Raw genomic sequence first — 22402 nt, 5'->3', positions numbered from 1 at the left:
TCCTCTTATGCCAAGATTTTCTCAAGATGATTGCCCGTAACAACTGGGTTGTAAAATTCAAAGTTGCGCACTGTGTGTAGTCAGATGTCCTGATCTTCCTCTGATTCAGTTCCTCTTGCATTCAGTGGTGGTGGTTAGTACCTCTGAAAATCAGGCTGGCTATGTAAGACCCATGTGTTATCTTTAGGTATTTAAATTGAAATTGTTTGTTTACTTTTTAAAGTAAGCTCTTGTTATGGCTGTGCTTTTGTACTATGGGCTGTTATAAGAGAGAAGCTACATGCAGATGAAGAGGAATAAGGCTTTGTTATATTGTTAATTTTTGGGGGAGTTTCCCATGTTTTTCCTCCGAAAAACACTTTTGGAATGCTAACAATCTACAGTTACACAGCAGAACAAGGAAAATTATTCAGCTCTGAACAGTACCTTGTGTGCGCTGTAGGAGCACGGCGCAGGTGCAGGTGAACAGAGCTGTGTTGGCAGTGGTCCCCACGGGCTCACGTGAGGACCTGCGCTCCGTCCTGCAGCACCGGCCCCTGCGGTGGGACAGCATGTTGTCTGTGCCCCTGCACCTGCGGCTCTGGATAAACAGGGAAGGACGGGATTTCCACTGGGCGTGTGTTGGACACTGGATGCTGGATGCCCAGTTTGTGTCTGAGGGGCACGTGAAGGGTTTTCAGGTGTCCATTGGGAACAAGCACTGCCTCTCTGCCGAAGCTCTCAGATGCCTGAAAGTCTAATGTAAATATCCAAAGTCCCCAAAATCTCCCCAGCAAAGATTTCAGGCTGAAAAAGAGGAAATCAAAGAACAGCTCTGTTTGGAGGTAACAACAAGGAATAAAGAGAACTACTGAAAGGTCTTTTTTTTTTTTTAATAGTTTTCCCTTGCTGGTCTATGTGTGCTTAAGAAGGCAGCTGACATGAGGAAATGTGGGTTTAGCTGCAGTCAGCTTTAACTACATAGTGCTGGCCTTTAGGGAATTGTTAGCATCGTTATGGGGTGGTTTTCCAAAGCAGTGGAGACACATTCTCTATGTGTGGAAAGGTCTGCCTTCCTCCTAAAGGAAATAGGACAACAGTTATGCATAAAAGACAAACAAATTCTACTGTCTTTTTTGTGTTCCTATCAAAATATACCACACAGAATTCCAGTGTTAAAAATGTATTTTATTATCTCTTCACATGCATCAAGGTATTTGTATTTAGGCAAGGCTAAAAAGTCCCTTGAGTATATGGGGAATGTAGAAAGACATAAATATTTCAGAGAAATGGAGAAACTAGGAAAGTGGACAGTCTTAAGCCAAAAGACTGCCTTTTTGATGTTGGGTCATTAGAAATGAGGATTACTTGAAAAGAAACAATGAGGTTTTGCCTGTACATATTGATATATATTGTTATTTATACTTTTCAAGAAGGTGTGTAGGCAGTTTGGTTGCCAAAATCGGAGATGCAAGTTGTTACACACAACACCGTTTTGTTTTTTTTTTTTTTAAATATATGTACTCATACATTTGCCCTTATTCTGGAGAAAATCAGTTCTGCCTTTTACAGTTCCTTTTTGACAAGTAACAGTGAGTCAACATTATAAATAAACTCAGAGTGGTTTAAGGCTTCTCTGTAGCACAGGCAAAATTGAATTTTACTTCCCCAAGGGTGAGAGCAAGATAGCAGAAAAGTGTGGGTTTTGTGGCAGTGGTAGAGCTGGTGCTGGGGAGGACGATGCAGATAGGGGAAGAAAGCTGTCAGGGATTAGTTGGAGGTGGGAGAAAGGGGCTCAGAGGAGTCCCTGGCAGTTTCAGGAAGCTGTTGGAGGGAGCTATTGAAAGAGGGACGAGTGGCATTTCAGGAAAATATTTTGAGGAACGTGGCCAAAGCTGCACAGAGTTATGTCTGGGAGAGGTAAGAGATCTCTGAGGCCCTGTGATGACAGGCACTCAGGCAGTAGGAAGGACATGAAGTTGTCACACTCCCCTTTAGTTAGCAAAGGTGAGCATGGCCACAGCCAGTGCAGGCAGCTGGGTGATGGTGAAGGCAGGACTGCAACAAGCAGCCTTTTTGTCTGGGGTGAGCCGCCACCATTAGCACACACTCCCCCAAAACCACATGTTGGTCTTCTTTATGGCTTCATATATTGCACCGGTCTCCTTGCCCAGCTCTTGCTTCATATCCCTTTGACCCTTTCATGCCCGCTAAGGATCTGCAGTAGTAGTGGGAGCAGCTGGAGGGAGGAGACAACACTGCTGAGGCTCCTCTGAAACATCTGGTGTTACCCACAGGACCTGATGGCGCATGCCTTTCTTGTGCCATCTCTTGGTGTTTGGATGGAGACATGTACCCAAACAAACTTGTTGGTTTGGCCATGGCCACACATTTTTAAGGATATTTTCTGGCTCCTTCATCTCCCTCTTGTCTTCCCCAAATTTGCAATGTTAAGCTACTGCCTACTTGTCTGAAGCTGTTCCTGAGGTTGTTTGTTTGCAAACAAGTTCGAGCTCAGAGGGAGTGGATAAGGTTATCACATTTCAATCATTAACAAGACCCCCCCCAAAACAAAATTTATATTGCCCCAAACAAACTTTGCTTTGTAGTAATCCCAAAGCATATGCTTAAGAAGAAGAGTGCCTTCAAAATCTTGACTATACAAATATATGATATACAAAATTTGAATATATGAAATTTTGAGTATACATTGATCAAAAATCTTGAATATACAATCTTGGATATATATCTGGCAGTTATGTGAAACACAGTCATGTCCTGAGACCCTTTATGCGTGTTGATTATAATCTGTAGTAGTTTCATTATGTTTACATGATACTGTGGAATAAAGCAGGTTTCAACACAAAAATCGTAGAATCATAGAATCATACAGTGGTTTGAGTTCGAAGGTACCCCAAAGGTCATCTAGTTCCAACCCCCCTGCCATGGGCAGGGACACCCTCCACTAGACCACGTTGCCCAAAGCCCCATCCAACCTGATCTTAAACACTTCCATGGAGGGAGAATCCACAGCTTCTCTGGGCAACCTGTTCCAGTGCCTCACCACCCTCACAGTAAAGAATTTCTTCTTAATGTCTAATCTAAATCTGCCCTCCTTCAACTTAAACCCATTACCCCTTGTCCTATCACTCGATGCTCTTGTCAACAGTCCCTCTCCAGCCTTCTTGTAGCCCTCCTTAGATACTGGAAGGCTGCTATAAGGTCTCCCCATGGAGTAGCACTACTTGGCTCTACATAGTATTTCTCTGGCATTTCAATAGTTGTAGTAATAACGAGACAAGGGCTTGGACCAGCTCTCATGAAGATTACCAGTGGTTTTGTCCCTCCTTTGCCTGTGCCGGATCTGGGCGTGTTCTCTGGGAACGTGTGTGTCTCCTCGTGTGCTGGTGTGTTCGGCATCACGCAAAGGTATGTTGATGATGGCAGCTTGTTGCTGCCAGACCACAAGAGGGACCCAAAGACACACATCGCTTTCTAGTAGTCCCTGTGAACTCGAAGGATGGTTACCTTCCAACTTGGGTTTTCACAAAGTAGCTTATTTTCTTTCAGCTTTAGTTTTCAAGAATTTTACTGCAACTCCTCTATAAGCTTTCTGAGGAAAAGCCTGAGAAAGGCTCTTACAAAAAAGGCTGCTTTGTATAACAAGATTTCAAAAAACTTTGTCATGGCTGCCTAGTGCACTGAGAAAGGCTGTGTGGCATCTAGACTGATAGTTATAAATCATACAAAGACATTTTGAGGAAGGCATCTGCACTCGTGTATTATATTGTGGGTGGATACAAGAAAAATATTAAAGAAAATTAACATCTGGAATTTTACCTTCATTAGTATTTTTAAACATTTAGCCAAGCAGACAACTGCTGATGTGATGAGACAGTTCCATAAAATAGAGGAAAACCTTATTAAAAGTAAAGTTGCTCCATAAATATAATAAATTGGAGACACTCTGTATTATTCAGCTTTGCTGCTGCGGTAACTCACTGTTCTTCCAACAGCTGCGCTGTCTCTGAAGTGTACGCTGCATGTGCGATCAGGGCATCTCTTCTGTGGCACTCAAAAACATCTTTGATATGGGCTGGTTTGGTCTGGAAAGAGCTGCACTACCTGGATTTAGGCTGCCTCAGTGGCCTCATTAAATAGTCCTGAACATGTCTTCCTCAGTGAAGAGATCTCAGATGCCTTCTCTTTTGGGACTGCTACCCTTCTCTGCATCTTACACTGTTGTCAGGAGACATGAGGACAGGGTTATGTCCACAGGGCTGACTCCTGGTGCCCATGTACACTATTTCAGTCAATGTAAATAATAGCTATGTTTTTCTGTCTACAAGAGTAATTTCCACTGGGGGGGGGGGGGGGGGGGGATGATTAGGAATTATTTTACTGCAGTGACAGCTCCTTGTTCTTCAACTGAAAATCTAATGGTTGGTGGTGCAGTGGTGATGCAGTAATTTGGCATCATTGCCAAGGACAGAATACTGTAATACCATGCTGCATCTGGGTAGCACCCTCAGTCTGAGATCAAGTTGAATTACTGTCATTAGCAAACCCACCTGATCTGTTCTTGGAGGAGGTAATACAGTGTTATCTATGATTTACTGATAGGGCAGGTGAGCCTAGGGAGAGATTACCTTGGGGTCAGGGAACAGGAGTCAAGAGCAGGACTGAGAGCAGTCCCCTTCTTGGCTGGGGAGGAGAGGAAGTGGTCTTCACAACCTCGCTCTTCTCCTTCTGCTGTCACCCTCCAAGTCACCTCCCCAGGCTGAGAGGCACTACAAAGCTGCATATATGCTTCAGATACCCATCCACCGCAGAGGTACTGCAGGGACTTTTCTCTGTCCTGTGCTCAGGTTAGGCCATGCTGAATTCTGCACAACATGCGAAGGCTGTGAGAGGTCTGTTGGTATTTTCACCCCTGTGCTGTATACAGGGAATATACAGTATAAAGTGCAATGATAGACTGACATTAAAGACGGTTCCCTTCCCTCTCTGCTTTTTCTGGCAGCAGTTGAACATGCACCGACAACACACCTTCCATTACTAATATTTTGAAACCTAGAGCAGGAGAGTGCCTCAAACCGCAGCCTTATAACGTAATGAAGAATACACACAGCTGCAGTAACAACCACATAATTATTTAATTAGTTTTTGACAGCTTCAAATTGCACAGGCGAAGGAATGCATGAACCACACATGGAAACTTGCCAGCAAAGGTTTTACACGTACACAGATGGTTTTAGCTATTGTAAGCGCAAAGCCAGGTTGCTGTACTTTTACTGCAAAACCTAATAGCACATCATGCACTGCAGAAGTTATATCAGGGGAATAAAAATGGCATATGTAAATATTTCTTCCCCTTTATGTCATAGTGTTGCTCTCTTTGTATTTAACTTCCCATAACTGAGCCCTGTGAGACCAAAGATGGGAATATTTTAGGACTAATTTAAGTAATCTGTAAAGTAACAGCTTCTTTGGGATTTTGGAACTAAGCAATTATAATACCACTAATTAACAGTATATATCACTTTCTATTTTAAAGTCCTCTTCTGGATATGAATTAATTAACACCTCAGTTGGAAAGTTAAGTATTGGTATTTTTATTTTGAAAAAAAAGAAGACTGAAGCTCAGAGAAGTGTAGTAATTTGCCAGAGGCCACAGTGTGATTCAGGAACAAAAGAGTCATCAAATTGAGGATTTCCTCAGTTTTCATTTGAGTCTGTGGACAGCTAGAGCAAGAAATTTCAATATAGAAATGAAGGAAAAATAATTGCCTGCAACAAAATGGATGAGGAGGGTACTAGTAGTAGTAGTTGCAATCTATCTTTGGAAAATAGATTATTCCAAAGGGGAAGATAATAATTTAGAAGTGAAGCAAAGCGTAATGTACTGTAAATATTTGCTCTTCTGCTGCTGCAAAGCCAACACCCATCTCTCAAGTCACTCCGAAGTGTTTATAATTTCCATGTGTCATGAGCTCCATGATTTTATATTAGAGGGGAAGTGATTTCTCCTGAGTGCACCTAATTAAGGCTAAGAGTTAAAATAAAACACAAATTAATTCAAAACTTCACTCTGCGCTCTAAATGAACACAAACGTTGTCTGAGGTTTAAAAAGTTAAGTCCCCCTTTTTTCCACATAATTGTAGTTTTCATATTTTCCAGCCTGTGCTTTTTATGGTTCTGGCTGGGATAGGAAATGCTAACAGCCCACAAGAAAAGGCTATTCCCATAGAGCTGTGTAAGATATTCACAACAAAAACCTAAACCATGTGGAACACATGTGGTTTCAAGTTTCACAGGAAAGTCAAAACCCAGACTCTGTTGAAGTTTGTAACATGGTTTGAATGAAACTGGGCCCATTTTCAAGCAAATCTGGTCAGATTCCTGGTTTCGAGTTGAAAGCATCCAAAATTTGCAGTTTGGGAAGGTCTGAGAAGAAGTCTTGGGGCCTGATCCCGCTGATGCATCGAGGGGGACTTGCTGTGGCTGGGTGGCGGGTGGAGGGGATGGCAGGGCTGTGGTCCCCAGCTGGTGGGAGGGGGGCAAGGGCATAATGTGGGGCTTCGGGGCTCTGAAAACAAGCACAGCGTTGGTGGGTCTCCTGATGTAGAGGTCTGTAGTCAAGAGCAGTTGCACAAAAGTCATGTGGCTCACATCCAGTGCGGGAGATCCTGGAGAGCTTCCAGCACCTCCCTCAAAGGGGACCTTGCTACGCCTTTTCATGTACTCCTAGCATAAGTCTGAGAATAAAGGTTAGGAGACTCCAAGCACTTCAGGACTCTATCCACCACTACCTTGCATTTTGTAGGTTTTTTGTGGGTATCATTGCAGGCAGAGAGAAAGCACAGCTTTATTTTACTTACAGAGATCTCTCTGACTAAGGAAATGAAAGACTGTGAAGAAATATTTAGCACCTGTGATGAAGCCATGCACACAGAAATCTTTGAAAAAGCTAATTCCAATTAAGAATATTTGCTTCACTGTGCTGCAATAACACAGTGGAAATTAGCATCAAGAGGTACACAGTTTTTTAAGAGCTGTATACAGGTAAGAGTCATTTGCTGATGCTGCAACCATAGCCTCTAGAGATGCTGCCAAAGTAAAAATTACGAGCTAAATTCTGATATTGCAGGGATGGATATCAGAGAAGAATTTTTTCTTGTGTATTCCTAGAAATACCTTTAGCTGAACTACTAATAGTACTGTAAATCATTGAAATGGAAAGGTTTTAAAATCAACCTTACCTTTAACTTTCTCTGCTGCTAATTGCTTTTAAAATTTCTGTCATTGCAAGCAATGAAAATCAGCTAGAAAACTTATAATCAAGGTTATACAACTAGAATGGAATATTTACCTTTATAGACAGGTTTATTTCTTGATCTCATACACATAGATACCAATACATTCTCCCACATAAATTGCTATGTTTGGGAATATTTAACTGAGAAAATAAAAGCTGTTTTTTTTCTGAGGCCAAAATTTAAGCAAAGAGCAGAGCAGATGGTTTCTGAGTACATGGAAAAACAGCATATGTCTGTGTATAAGGTAAGAGCTCTGTATCAGACTAATGAATACTGAGTATAGTTTTCCTGTTTTCTCTAATGATATTTTGTACGTGCAGTTCTGTGAGTTCAGCACAGTGGGGGCAATAATTATGCTCATAAATGAAATATTTACAGCTCCAGTTTTTCCATCCACACTCATTTTGATTAAGCATAGGCCAGTCCTGTGTGTGATAATTATATATTACTCTTCACTACTTTGTTTTTTCCCAAGATGCCTGTGCTTTGTCTTTAGATGACATCATAAAGTCCCTTTTGCTAATAACTCTTCTAAAGTAGCATAATTCTGCTCTGAATCTTAACAAATGTCCACAGCGTGCAACTTTCATTATTCACTGCTGTTTCATTATTCACTGCTGTTGTTCCTCTTAACAAACTAATAAAGGAAGCAGATACCGTCATCCACCAACCTGCTTCCTCAAGATCCAGTCTGACCACATATTCGTCTTGTCCAGAACTAGCTGAAAATCTCCTAGATGATTTGGTTTTCACCACTTCCCTAAGTGAAAAAAGAAGTGCCTTTGTGATTTCTGTCATGATGCTGTTCTCTTGTTCAAAAAGAACCTGTGGGAAACACGCCCCAAACAGCGTTGTTTTCTTTTAACACCACCCTTTTCCCTGGTGCCTCCAAGAAGCAGACAGCAGTTGAGCTTTAGGGATGTTGAGAATGCTCGCAAGTTATTGCTGCCCTGCACTCACAGTCTGTCTGCATTCACTTTTAACCTCTTTCCTTGGTTGCAAACACTTTCAGGCAGAGGCTACTTAGGCAACGGTGTCCTCACTGCAACAAGCTGTGAAGGAGCATCTACCATCTCATGGAGGACCACTCCAACATCTCGCTCATCTTCACGCCACCCAGGTGCATGGGGCTGGCTGTGTGCTGGGCACCCACTGGGTGCACATCTGATTATGCCGCCCCTTTGCCGGTGATCGGGGATACTATGCGGGCACAGATGCAAAGTGCTGCAGGGGTGTCCTGAGGCTTTTATGGGGTGGAGGTAACTGGTGGGAATGAGAATTGCCAACACCCATCTGGGCTGTGCTACCAGGGACGGTAGCCTGAGAAAGTCCCAGAGTGTGAAAACTCCCTTTTGTTCACAGGACAGTAATCATCTTAAATGTCTTTAGGAACAGAAACAGAAAATGTAAGAAAGTCCAATTTAGTTCACCATGGCAGAGTGGAAATGGAAAATTCCATCTGTTCTGTTTCACCACCCAAATTTATTTTATACTTATACTGCAATATTTGTCAACATAATTATAACAAATAGAGAAGAATAATTCAACAAGTGATTATAAAAACCCAGGAGGCACATATTGTTTTTAAAAATCATATTAATTTGTAATGATTGCATTGCAGAATGGCCATATTTCTGTTTGGAAAGTTTCTTACTCAATTCTAAGGCTCAGTTATGCTGAATTGCTAGTATTTGACAATAAGATCAGTAGACCTTTAAAAAAGACAGAAAAAGAGAGAAAGCAGACGCTGTTATGGATACTGCCATACCACTTCTCAGCTTTGTATAATCAAGCACATGGGCAAATTTCCCACCACAAAACCAGCATAAATACCTTTCAAAATTGCTTTAATTTTTTTGGCAGTTTTCACCCCAATATTCTGATGTCAATTTGATTACCTATCAAAAAATCTTAAAATAAATTTTCTTTCAAAAGCTGATTTAAAAGTATTTTGTGGCTTGTTTGTGCAATGTATCTTTTGTATTTCTCAATGCTGTATCAAAGGTCCTGGCATAGCACTGGCATTCTCTTGCTTCTAGGAAGCCTGATTCTGTCTCCTTTCCTCAGGTTGACTGGCTTCTTACTCGACAAACAGCTTCATTCACTTCAGCAGCTCAGTGGAATTAAACATAGCACAATCTTACCTTTAACAATTAGTGCTTATTATGTTGCCTGCTTTTCCCCAAGAAAAATGAAATATCACTATTTCACAGATTTTTCCAGTGGGAATTATTGCACAGAGTTCCACACTTACTGTCACGCCATGCTTGAAAGGTATTTGCAGTGCTTACTTTGGATTACAACTCAACAGGAAGATCTGATTGAAAGAATGGCTGTGACCCAATCGTTAACTACCATACATGTCAATTTGAAATGATGGAAATAATTGCCATTGACAGTTTTACTTTGTAGAAACCTATTTTCCTCCCTTCAGAAACTTTTTTATCTTGGTTTACTGGAAAAAGTGAACAAACACAAGGAAATGCTTTCAAAATTATCAGCTTCTAAAGAACACCAGTAATCACTTTGCATAATCCACATCTGGGCTCGATCCAGTTTTCCTTAATTAGCTACAAATGCAATGGCTGCTGCTATGCCTCAAATTTTCACTGCATGTACCTATTAAAGTGGAAAATGATTTGAATTCTCGAGTTAAAGAATATTACTTAGGTGGTTAAATGGATTTAGAAACTATGTCATTCCTTGTATTATAAATAGTACAAAGGTGATTATTTTTCAGCTTTTAGAACCAGGGCACTTCCATTTTTTGTGGAAACCACAATGGCTGCATACCCTAGGAAACAGATATTTAACAGGTCAGTAACCAGTAGATCACACTCAGACCCTCGGGCCTTCTGTTCATCCTGTAAATACAAATATTACTGTAAAACAGTGAGTATAGCTCCTCTGAGCCTGAGGTCCATATGACTGCCTTTCATGCTTCCCTTGTTTAGGCTGGATGTGGTAGTATTCACATCCATCTAAAAGCCCATGCTGTGTTTATTTCAAGGCACTCCAGTTAGCTGACCCACACTGCTGTGGAGGTGACATCATTGTCCAAAGGATGGGAAGATCAAGCAGCTAACTTGCCCCAGAGTATCCCATTGCTCTGAGAACTGGGATAAAGGATACATGAAGTCATGTATTTTGCCTGCGCTGGGAAAAGACAACAGGTCGTGCTCAAACTTCTGTTGGAACTTGTTATCAAAGGAGAATGTGCCCTGCTAAACATGCAAGTGGTGTAGCAGTAGTGCAGGTAGGTGAATAGCATCTTCCAGCTCTCTACCATTACTAGTTTTCTTTTCTCACTATCTCATTCATGTATATATGTATATGTACAGTCTCAAGTTGCACCAGGGGAGGTTTATATTGCATATTAGGAAAACTGTCTTCACTGAAAGGGTTTTCAAACACTGGAACAGGCTGCCCAGGGAAGTGGTTGAGTCACCATTCCTGGAGGTATTTAAAAGACATGTAGACATGGTGCTTAGGGACATGGTTTAGTGGTGGACTGGGCAGTGCTAGGTTTATGGTTGGACTCCATGATCTTAAGGGTCTTTTCCAAGCTAAATTATTCTAAGATTTTATGACTCTATGCATCATTGTCCAGTCACAACATTCCATTTTTACCAATGGTCATCCAAACAAGAAATACAAGAGTGTCCCCTAGTGTCCAGTTGGTTGGAGAAGGATTTTGAAGTGCAGCACCACATGCATGGGACCTCTGGTTTCAGCGTTGTCATCACCATCCACCAGTGCTCCCTTCTCCAAGACTGTGCCAAACCCTAGCTTTGAAAAGGGAAAAATTATTTGCTCGTGAAGATTTATCTTTTTTTTAATTCAAAGTTGCAAGCGAAAACCCAGCAAAACTTTAAATGATTTCCTGTCTCTGCCTCTGCTTTCTTTTTCCCCCAAATTTTTCCTCACTGATGCATTGTTAAAGGCATGATCCAACCATTAGCCAAGCCAACGGGAGCCTTTCCAAGGGCTTGAGAATATAACAGATCAATATCTAAATGGAAATGTAAAAATGGCTTAAAAGCTGATTTTGCTAAAGGAAAACTATGAAAAAGCATTTGGCATTTAGACCAAGAAACATGGTTGCTAGGTTTCACCTTGATTTCTAAATCCCTGGGAACAAATATGGCAGGCCACTGTGCTGCTTCTGCTTCTGGCTGCAATGGGAAGGAAACACAAGTTCAGGTCTGTGTGCATGCATCCAAGGATCTGCTTTGCTTCCTTCGTGCTCCCAACTTGCACACCCTATGCGCCTCTTTGTGAAGATACATTCAATAATGTTTGTAGATACTTTGCCCTGGAGCAGTCCCCCAGTACAGAAATAGCTTAATTTAAATAAAAAGACCCCATTATTTGAATCTTTCCCTCCCTGCCACCCTAGGCCTGTGTAAACCTGATGTAGCTCTTTGAGTCAGTGGAGTTGCTGTAACTACAGGACAGTGCTGCAGAGGACAGCTCGCCCTTTTCTCATAATCCATCATGCAGAGGCAGCAAAGCGGCCCCAGAAGGTTTCTAAGGAAGGAGCACAGACGCAGACGCCTGCACTGCTGTTGCATGGGACAGACGTGAGTTGTGGAAGTCCAACCGGAAGGAAAGACTTAAAACGGAGAACCTGGGAGATGTTATTATTCTACAATAACTTCTTCCCCTCCCTCCCTCCCTCCCCCAAATGTTCCTCCCTGTCCTTCAGAACTCAGAGTGCACAATAATCTCACACTTGAAATACATGTTTATGAGGTACCCGATCTCTTCTTGGGTGTCATGGGACAGCTCTGGTGATTTGACTGGAACCAGACTGATTTATATGAGTGGAGGCTCTGGTTGACTGTGTCTGCTCAGAACTTGGCCCATGGCTGCAAAAGTATGCAGAAAAATCTGTCCCAAAATATGCTGTCCAGCTGCTTCATACCCCATTTATTAGTGACAGCAGTTTGGGCTTATGCTTTTCTGCTTTCCAAAATGTGCTATTAAGGAACTGAAGATTGAAGTAATTTCTTCTTCTGTTCACAGTTTCAGTTAGTTGTCTTAGGTAAGATGTTCTCTTGGAAATGTTGTTTAGTACTACCCACAACTATTTCCAAATTAACTAAGTTTGCTTTCTAAAGAAGGGTTTTAAAAAAAAAAAAAAAAAGACAAATTGGAACCTTATGGACTATTAAAACTCTCTGCTAGAAAGAAATGTCAGCATGATTGATATGTAGAAATTCTCTTCTTAAAGCTGTGTTCCAATCTTTGAGCTCTTGGGAGAAACCTCACTAAATTGCTTCCTGTTGTCTAATTTCTGAAAATATCCTGCCCAGAAGAGACACAACAATAAAATCAGGTCAGGAATACAAACACCAGGTGAGCCACATGCATCAGCAATTGTGGGGAAAATGGCTTAGTGTGTTTGTCATTCAAATATTTTGTTAGATAAGAAGAAGAGAAAACAAAAGCTGGAATCTCTAGATGGTCTGAGTGCATCACTCACTTTGGAAACATTACTGTGTCAAGGACACTAAATCCCGTGTAACCTTGACTACCCAAACCATACCTGGCTGAACTAAAAGTAGAAAATAAAAGTACATTAAAAATTTAGTTGGTAAAGAGAAAGGTCATGCCACTGGAGTAATTCAGTGATACTTCAATTTTGATGAAAAGTTTTTACCTTGAAATACATATGCACAAGGGCCTTGGTGTTTCTTACAGATTTAATGCTAAGTTGATGCTCTTTCTTAGTATATTTCTAATTTAGCAAATAAACCAATGGCTGCAAGGGAATTTTGCTGAAAGCCTCAAAACTGCTGGGCTCAATTTGTTCTTGAGACATAAATGTGAATTATAGGTGCTTGTTGCTACCTGCGAGCTTGTCGGAGCCGATGGCAGGCTGAGAGAGCTGCGGTGCCAGCCTGGCGAAGTTACAGCAGCAGCAGCAGGCAGCTGCCTCATTTTCTGGCTCCCAGCAGTATGTGGGTGAAGAAAAATAATGTTAGCATTTGGCTAACATCACATGATGGCTTCCAAAATATCAGTTCAGCAGGCTTCTCTCATCCAACAAAAATGGGCTCTCGCTGGGTATTAGCAGTAACACACACACACGCACGCCCACACCCATAATCAGTGGGTGTAAAATGTGAAAAGGATGTTTGCCAGGGAGCTTTCAGATCCAGAGCTGTCAATGGGAACTGCATGCTTGGAACAGAGGCATGAGAACGCTCTTGCTGTTTGCATCCTTTTGTTCCTCTGACATTTTGGGATTTTTATGTGGGTGTGATGACAAATCCCCCTAAAGCCCGCAGAACCAAGTCACGGGTTTCAAGGCAGGCTACCAGAGAAGGATCGCTCCTCAGAAACATGGCTGCAGGGAAACAGAGCAAGCCCTGGTATGCACTGGAAGGATTAATTCATGCCCAGGCCCCCCTGGCTGGTTGCACTTGAAGTGAAGGCAGAGGGGGAAGCTTCCACTGCTGCCTCCCTGCCTACATTCGATTGACGCTGACGCTGCCATTGCTGGCTGCTACTCAGCTGAGAGTCTCCCACAGGATGCTCAAGGCCCACGCAGACAAGCACATTAGCGCAGCTCATATCTGTATAACTGCATTACCGTTTGCACAAAAGCATGTTGCTTCTGGCTTGCACCGAGCTCTAGCATAAATGAAATTTGGCTCCAAATCACTTACGAATGCTGGTCCAGGAGGATTTGTTTTGAATGAGGTGCGCTGATAGCAGTATTAAGCTGTGCATGCAGCTTCACAAACAACTTGAGAAATGAAGAGAGTGGGGAGATTGCAAGGCTAGATGGACACATAATAGTTTTGCTAAGAAGAAAGGAAGACAGGAATCAGGGTGAGATTTGGGGATCGCCAAGTCTGAGAACATGGCTTGGAACATTGTCCCTGGGAGGGTTGTGCAGCACAGGGCAAGGAAGGGCGAGCGTGACTCCATGGACCGCTGCCTAAGTGATGTTCGCACTGGAGCACTTCATGAGTCCTGGGAAGGACAGTGAGAGCAGGACGTTTTATCAATTATCTATTCATTACTATACCAGACTTTGCAAAGAGGAAAAAAAATACATGTCTCAGTTATGGAAACATTTCCTGCTGCAACTGAACTTAAATTTAATACCATCCAAAAGTGAGCTAGGGGATTTGGGTGGGACTCACTCACCAAATGAGGAATTTCACATCTGAGATTGTCATCTGTCAATATTAGATAGACTATAGGTCTGCAAAAGAAGAAAGAAAAAATGCTGTCTGTTGACTGTAGGTGGAAAAAAGAGTAGAATTCAGTTGCAGTGGAATAGTCTGCTGTGTTTTAGGCTTGAAATCTATTTTCTTTAAACGCTTCCTTAACTGTATGGAAAGAGAAGTCCCCATCTTTTTCTTTTACAATGAAAAAGAAATTATTTTGGATTTAAAACCTCAAATAAAACATGTGAAATGAAATTTTAAAACAATATTCCTGTATAGACAGAAAGAAAACTGAATCTGTTATGATACAATAATATGCCTGAGAGTTTTATTAATCGTAGAACTATACTATAGCATAGTATTCCAAGATACATGTGATTGTGCTGATATCCAGGGTTTTAAATATATAATCCTTGGCATATGAAAATAAACATAGACATCCCTACACTGTAGGTCATATTGTGTTTTGCCCAGGCTGGCAGGGGAGAGACAGAAAGACAGAAAGAGAAAAATGGAGATGAAGTGATCAAAAAATTGAAAATAAAACACTAAGTATATAATAAAACCCCTAGGACTTAGATAAAAACTGAGAGTGGTGAGAGGGGAGAAAAAGCTTAGTACAGAAATAATGGAATCCAAAGCTGAAGAAGACACTCCTTTACAAGTTTTCTCTCTGTGACCATGTTAAAGTAGAATGCCTTTTCTTTTCTGTCAGTAGGAGGAAGAGGAGACTCAAAAGTTGAGCCTCCATCAATGTCCCAAAGAGGGCGATGGGCTCTAGGAATGTTCAGCCTGAGGAGGGTCTTTCTCCCCTCTGGGAAGGCCTGCCTCTGTAAAGTCATCACATCATGCTCATAAATCAGAATTATGCCTGCATTGAGAAGAATCCAAACTCAGGCTTCCAAATGAACAGAAAAAAGCAGCAAACTATCTCTAACTGTGCTAGCAGAGATATAATGCAAACGTTTATGACTAAGATTAAGATACTTTATTATTTATGGCCTAGATACAGATACATTATCTACTCTCCAACCTACTGGACAGTAACTGCTGGTTTTGTTACCTGTTTGACTACTTTATTCCTGATCTCCATCATAAACCTCAGATGTATGTCATCTAGACTGTCCCGATGATAAATTTACTGCCACGTTTTCTCTTAACACCTCCACCTTTGCAGATATTTCATTGTTATTACTAGTTAAGAGCTGTGCCAATATCTTTAGCAGTGAAGATTAGTGCGAAGAAATTGCACAGCTTTTCATTAATATCTTCATCCCCCTTAATTACCCTTTATAGCCTGTCTAGTCATCAGACCTCTCCCATTTCTTTCACAGGTTCTCTGATTCAGGTACACCTAAGTGATCTGGTAGTGTTTGTTTTTAAGCCTTATGCTATTTGCCATGCAAAATCCAGCTTAATCCTTTTCTTTCCTAGATCCTACTCTAATTTATGTTCTTGTTTATTGACTTCATCTGTGTCCAATTTCTAAATTCTGAAGACTTTCTTTTTTCCTCAAAGAACCCTGCTGCAATCTAGTTACATTGACAAGTCTCTTGCCTCTCTGGTTTCCTTTCTTACTTGGAGGTGAACACATTTTCTGAGGCTCAGTAGTCACCTTTCGTATCTAAGCTACTTTTTGCGGTTTTACTCCCGTTATCGGTTCTTTGTAACTAAGCTCAACTTCTTAATGAAGTCTCAATATTATAAAATATTGCTCCTTTCCAAGTCCTTTCTTGTGTGACAAACCTAACAGCTGCTGCTAGTCAGTGGCATGAGTCCTCTTCTTAGCTGAATTAGTTCCTGTATGTTACTTAGGACTGGATCAAAACTAGCTTCCCCTTCTGCTTCAAAACTCCTCCACATAGCACATACTTTGAATGTTAAGAAATCGGGTGTTAACCTTCGGGGCTGTTTGGGGACCCTGTAACAGCAGACAACGGAGCGCTGTTATGAAGCTAAAAAGCTCCTTCTGGTTAAAAGGCCTACGCCCCTAAGTGCTCAAAAACCACTGCCAATTTTCCTAATGAAGTAACTGATAGCAGTGTCAGGTTGTCCTTTCCCTGTGCGGAGCCTGCACTGGAGGAAGATGAAATCCAGCAGAGAGAAGAGGAATGGTGGGACGAGAAGATGCAGGGTTATTCCCCGGGCTCTGAAGCGAGCGTGCACACCCTCTGCCTCTGCAGCTGCAAATCTCCCCTTGGCTTCACGCTGTCCTTATTCCCACTCACCTTGTCCCCCAGGAGGTTTGCCAGCAGACGACCTTCAGCAGCAGACTGCTGCTGGAGGGGCCAGTGGGACCTGCTGCTGTGGGAAGGGAGACTTGCTGAGAGGAGCTTGCCCTCACCCTGTTCATGAGTTTTAGTTTTCTGCTCTGTTTTCTTTAGCCTTCTTCTGTTCCTCTCTGCTCACGCACATCTCACCCCTGCCCCAGCCTCATGGCCCAGCCAGCCCCTGTCTCAGTCGCAGCCCCTACCACAGCTAGCTCATTGGCTTCCCAAAATCCTTGTGCCCAGTCTCCATGCCTGTATAGCTCTCGCTCCAAATTGTGACTGCCTTCCTGTGTCCCCTCACCCTCTTTTGGGCCTCTGGTTGTGTCCTGTTACAGCCCACATGGCCAAACACCACTCACTTCCCACTCTGGCTTTGCAGCATCAATGCCCACTGCCAGGTGCCACCTGGTTATCTCATTTGAAACACCCATGCACTTGACATGCCAGGACTCAGCTGGCATTTTAATTACATCCAGCAATGAATTATGGCTGGCCATTATAATTGCAGATGAACACACCCTTTCTGCAGAGGCTCTGCTTGCTGCAAGCAGTGAAGGATGGATTTAAATCCTTCTTGTCACCACTTTCCAGCTAGGAGGAAGGAGGCCCTGACATGTCTTCCTCCATGGTGGATTTGCATGTAGATCTGGGTCAGAGAAACACTGTGGAGGTCTTGGAGCTAATGGCCCTATTAACTGAAGAGAAATTGACTCCCCATCTCCTCTATCCACCTTCTTGCATCACTGCTGCCAAATATGAACCATGAGCTTGAGTTCCTCCCCAGAAACCCATTTAGGTACCTTGTGAAACTGGCTCTGTTTTTCTTGCTTGTTGTGAACAGCTGATCTAGTCTGGTGGCACACAAGAGAAGAGCAGGTGACTTTGACCTGGTGTCCAGATTTAGAAGTTATATAGCTCATTTTGCATTGCGGACCTCCTGGGGGCCAGGGTGGTGAGGAGCATGAATGAATCTCCACACAAACCTTGCTGGCCGCACTTAAATGTCCCCCCATGGACCGCGTATTTCTTGTAAACTTAATTGCCTGGGATTAGGGTCTATTTCCTGGCACTGCTGTTGAGGTTAGAAATTCTTTGCTGCCTAGAAAACTTCTGCTCGGCGGTTCACGTTCCATCCGCAGGGAGCCTGGGGCTGGTGGTGGCAGAAGGGAACATTTTTTGCACCAGCAGCTGAGATGCCCTTTGCAGGGAAGAAATGGCGCGGGTGAATTCAGAGCAGAAATCCCGGCGCCGGGGATTTTCCGGCCATCAGTAACCTGCTGGGATTCCTCTAGGTGGCAGGAAGCACACGCCCCGCTACCGCTACCGGGGTGCCGCCACCGCAAAGGCCGCTGGCTGCGCTGCTCGCCGCAGGTCCCCAGCTGCAGGAGTTTATGAACTCGTAAGAGTATAAGTGAGGGTTATTCTGAGATGGGGATTACATTTTAAGAGTTGCTTGTCCACCAGCAATCTGACTGATGGGCTCCAACCACGGAGATTGTTTGCTCTGAACCACAGGCTTTTGGTTTTGTGCGACGGTTAGCCAGTAAGCCATTCCCTTCCCTTCACCCCGGGTAATACCATCCAGGGTTTGCTTACCTATGTAGCACGAAGAGGTTTACATGTTTCAAAGCAATAAAGTTGGGCTGTAGCAGGCAGATATAATGAGCACCACATAAAACCATTGGAATCCGGGTGCCTGCTCCGCTGGCATGCTAAAAAATGTTGGTATGAGCTCTAGTGGATTTGATTTTAAGGTACAAGTAAAATATTGGATTTTTTTCCCCCGTCTGTGAACTCTTTATTTCTTTTTATTCCAATGCATGTTACTGACAAGCACCAGAACACGTCCTTCAAGCAGGCCTGAGCATTAGTTTGGAGAGTGCTGAAATGCATAAGCAACCGTACTGACTGTGTACCGATGTGGTCTGGTCTGGCTGCTGTGACCAGAAGGGAAGACAAGTCTGCCTTTATACCCTCACTAACTCTCACCTGAGCAGGGGCTAACACAAATCCTTCGCTCGTGTAGGGCCGTTTTCTGCCCTCTCTGTTTTGCATCCTCTAGCAGAGCCTCCTCACCAGGACAGCTCTCTTCCCTGGGCGCTCCACACATGTTATCAACCTGAGCTCCAGCTACTCCCCCAGAAACTCCCTGCCCTTGCAGGAAATGGCAAGCAGATGAAGGAAAGCTATGCATTGCTGAGGAACTCTGCTTTATCTGCTTTATTTTTCTGCAGAAAAGGTCCCTTTGGGCATTGGCTTTAAGTTCTCTTTTCTCCTTGGAGCACGATGAAGAGGACCTCAGAAGGGCTCTGGATGTTTGGTGTGGACCAAGTTATGCAATGTACTGCTGTGACATCTGGAGATTCATTTTTGGACCATTACTTCAGACCATAGTTAACATCCACATGGGGAATTCTTGTTTTTAAGAACAAGAAGCACTAGTCTAATTCCTAGTTTTTCTGTGACCTCATTCAATTTGAATTGTGTCCAATATACCTTTAGCTGCATCATTTACAAGGATGAAGGAGATGGGCTTTTTAATGGTGGCACAGATTGCTTAGGTGAGCTATGTATTGATAACACAAAATCTTCCTGATGAGTAATTCATCACCAGAAGATTAAGAACAATAAATACTACTTGTTCTGTTTAGTTAGAAAATGACATTATTTTCATTGCACTTGTCATTTAAATCCTATGATTATTCTTCAAAGTGATATTATAGAGATTTGTAGTTATTAAAATAGTTTCAGATGGGATCAATAGTAGTATTATGCACCTGCAGAATGACAGTCCAAAAAGCTCAAAGAGCTTTGCCAGCATTATTTTGGCCTCCCAGCACCGCTATCCCAAGCAACATCTAGATGAGCTAATCCCTGTTTTAAGGTTGTTCTGAAGTCTGTAAAGAACTGAATCACAATGATCCTGCTCAGTTTACCTCCACTCTTTACCCATGAGGCAATCACCTATTCATTCCAAAAAGCCTGAAATAAAAGGTGCTGGTTTCGAGTCAGAGGGGAAAGTAATGCTTATGTTTGCACAATGCACATCTGTGTGTAACTAATGAATTCAGACCTAATACAACACCAGGTCTGATATATAAGTCAGTGGCAATCAGACATTCGTGCTGCCAGAAGCCAAGCCCCAAACCACATGCAGCTTGCTTTGTCCTGTCACCTTTATTCATGTCTCCATCTCTGTCATTGATCAAAACATGTCCCTCTGATAGGTCATGAACTTGTAAATAACACAAAGATGTTGCAAATTGTATTATTATTTAACGACATTCTTGGTATTCTCAGGGGTAAGGCCTTAAATTTTGAACGAAAAATCCAAAAGCATGAATAGCAATTTTGAGGCACAGATAACATGGCCTGTAACAGTCTTCATTAACAAACACTCCATGCAATACTAGTCAGCTGCAGTGCAGTAAAGCAAGTTCTTTACCATCTTTTCTATCACATTTCATAGGAGCATTTCATTTACAGTAGATTAATGTCCTAACCTCTTAGCTTATTAGTGTGAAACAGAATCAACCCTATGTAATAAGATTAGACAATAGGAGGTGAGCCCAGTGCTAATTTTTAATCAATTTTCCACCAGTTAGAACATACGATGAGAACTAATAGACTGGAAACTGAGTATCTGTTCATGCACAGTAGGAAAGTCATCATTATTTTTCACAAAATTGACCAGTTGCAAATAAACATTTCTTGTGCTTTACATTTTTTGCTGCTCCATACAGATCTGGGCTCTTAGTTTTAAGAGGATAATAAAGCTCGAATGGTTGGACAAAGTTACCAAACAAGACTCAGTAAGATCCTGGGGTAGGAGAGGTCTGATCTGATTACCCTGCATATAGGATTAAGAAATGATGGGCAGGTAACTTCAGTTTTTCTTGGAGACAGTATTTCACTTCACCAGTTGCTCTTGTCTGTAGCCCTTTGTAATGAACGAAAAAATGCCCAATGACTTCAGCCAACTATTCCTGAAAGCCTGGAGTGGTAATATGAAATTTTCGCCATTGCTTAGTGCTGCACGTGATCTGATTTTTTTCTGCTTGCCATCGTTGTCTTAGACCTGCTGCTATGAGCTCAAGATTTCAGCAAGTTGCATGCAATGCTGTCTGCCACATGCTTCCCTGCCGTCCATCCTGAGAGGGACGCGCAACTCTGTTGGAAGTCCCCTGCAATCTTACTATCAGGAGGGAGGATGTCATTTTCTAAGAGGTACACAAGGGACAAAAAGCTAAATTCCTTGTGCATAATTGAAAAAATCCCCGTTCTAGCTCTGAGAGCAAAGCTTGCTTACGATGGGGCTTTACAGTTCCAGGAAGAGAGGAAGTTAGCTTTGCATAGTGGGAAACCACTGTGGCTACATAATGGTCCCCTTCAAGAGGATTGCATATTCCCTTGAATTTTTATATAAAAAATCATCTCAGTAGCAAATCTATCATTTTTCCTCATGGCCATGTTTTATCAAAAGCCTTCAGTATAACAAGGAGCTTTTCAACAATAGGAAAGTCATTTTGTCAGTTGAACATGCTATATAATTAAGGGATTAACATTTTCTCCAAAATGGAATTAAGAAACAGAAACAGGTCTGGAGTTAACTCCTTCATGGTTAGATGACTGGCCAGGGATTTAAAGGTGTAAAATTTCATTGGGAAATGTGCATTTTGTCTAGAGCTGTGCAAAATAATGCTATGAGGGTATTTTGGACTGAAATATTTGGAAAATCTTCGGTCAGAATTTTGATGGAAGGATACTATTAAAGGAAGAATGATGTGAAACGTTGGAAAGGGGACAAAGAAATGTGTATTTTCCAATCCAGCAACCCTTCAGTCTCCTACTGCAGACAGTGATCTCAAACCCCTGCACATACTCACTGCCATACACATTTACCTAAGTTTGAAAATATGCAAATACAAACTTTGAGAAAATACACCTTTTCAGTTTTTATGTATTCAACATGGCAGGTCTCCAGCACTTCATAATAATTCTGTGTAACTTGTTACTGGGGCAACACATGTGTCTGAGCATCACTCACTTCATGTGGATTTTTGGGCCTGCCCAGAACACCTGGACACCCATCAGTCCTAGCAAGGCCATGTGTCTATTTTGTTACTGCCTTAGTTACAGGCTGTATATCATAGAATCACAGAATGGTTTGCGTTGGAAGGGACCTCAAAGATCATCTAGTTCCAACCCCCCTGCCATGGGCAGGGACACCCTCCACTAGACCACGTTGCCCAAAGCCCCATCCAACCTGGCCTTGAACACTTCCAGGGAGGGGGCAGCCACAGCTTCTCTGGGCAACCTGTTCCAGTGCCTCACCACCCTCACAGTAAAGAATTTATTATATCTAATCTAAATCTACCCTCCTTCTACTTAAAGCCATCACCCCTTGTCCTGTCACTACATGCTCTTGTACAGCCCCTCTCCAGCTTTCCTGTAGGCCCCTTCAGGTACTGGAAGGCCACAATTAGATCTCCCCGGAGCCTTCTCTTCTCCAGGCTGAGCAATCCCAACTCTCTCAGCCTGTCTTCACAGGAGAAGTGCTCCAGCCCTCTGATCAGCTTTGTGGCCTCCTCTGGACTCACTCCAACAGCTCCATGTCCTTCTTATGTTGGGGGCCCCAGAGTTCTA

The sequence above is a fragment of the Balearica regulorum genome, chromosome Z (assembly GCF_011004875.1).
Source record: "Balearica regulorum gibbericeps isolate bBalReg1 chromosome Z, bBalReg1.pri, whole genome shotgun sequence".
Taxonomy (NCBI): domain Eukaryota; kingdom Metazoa; phylum Chordata; class Aves; order Gruiformes; family Gruidae; genus Balearica; species Balearica regulorum.
This window is presented reverse-complemented; position numbering follows the sequence as displayed.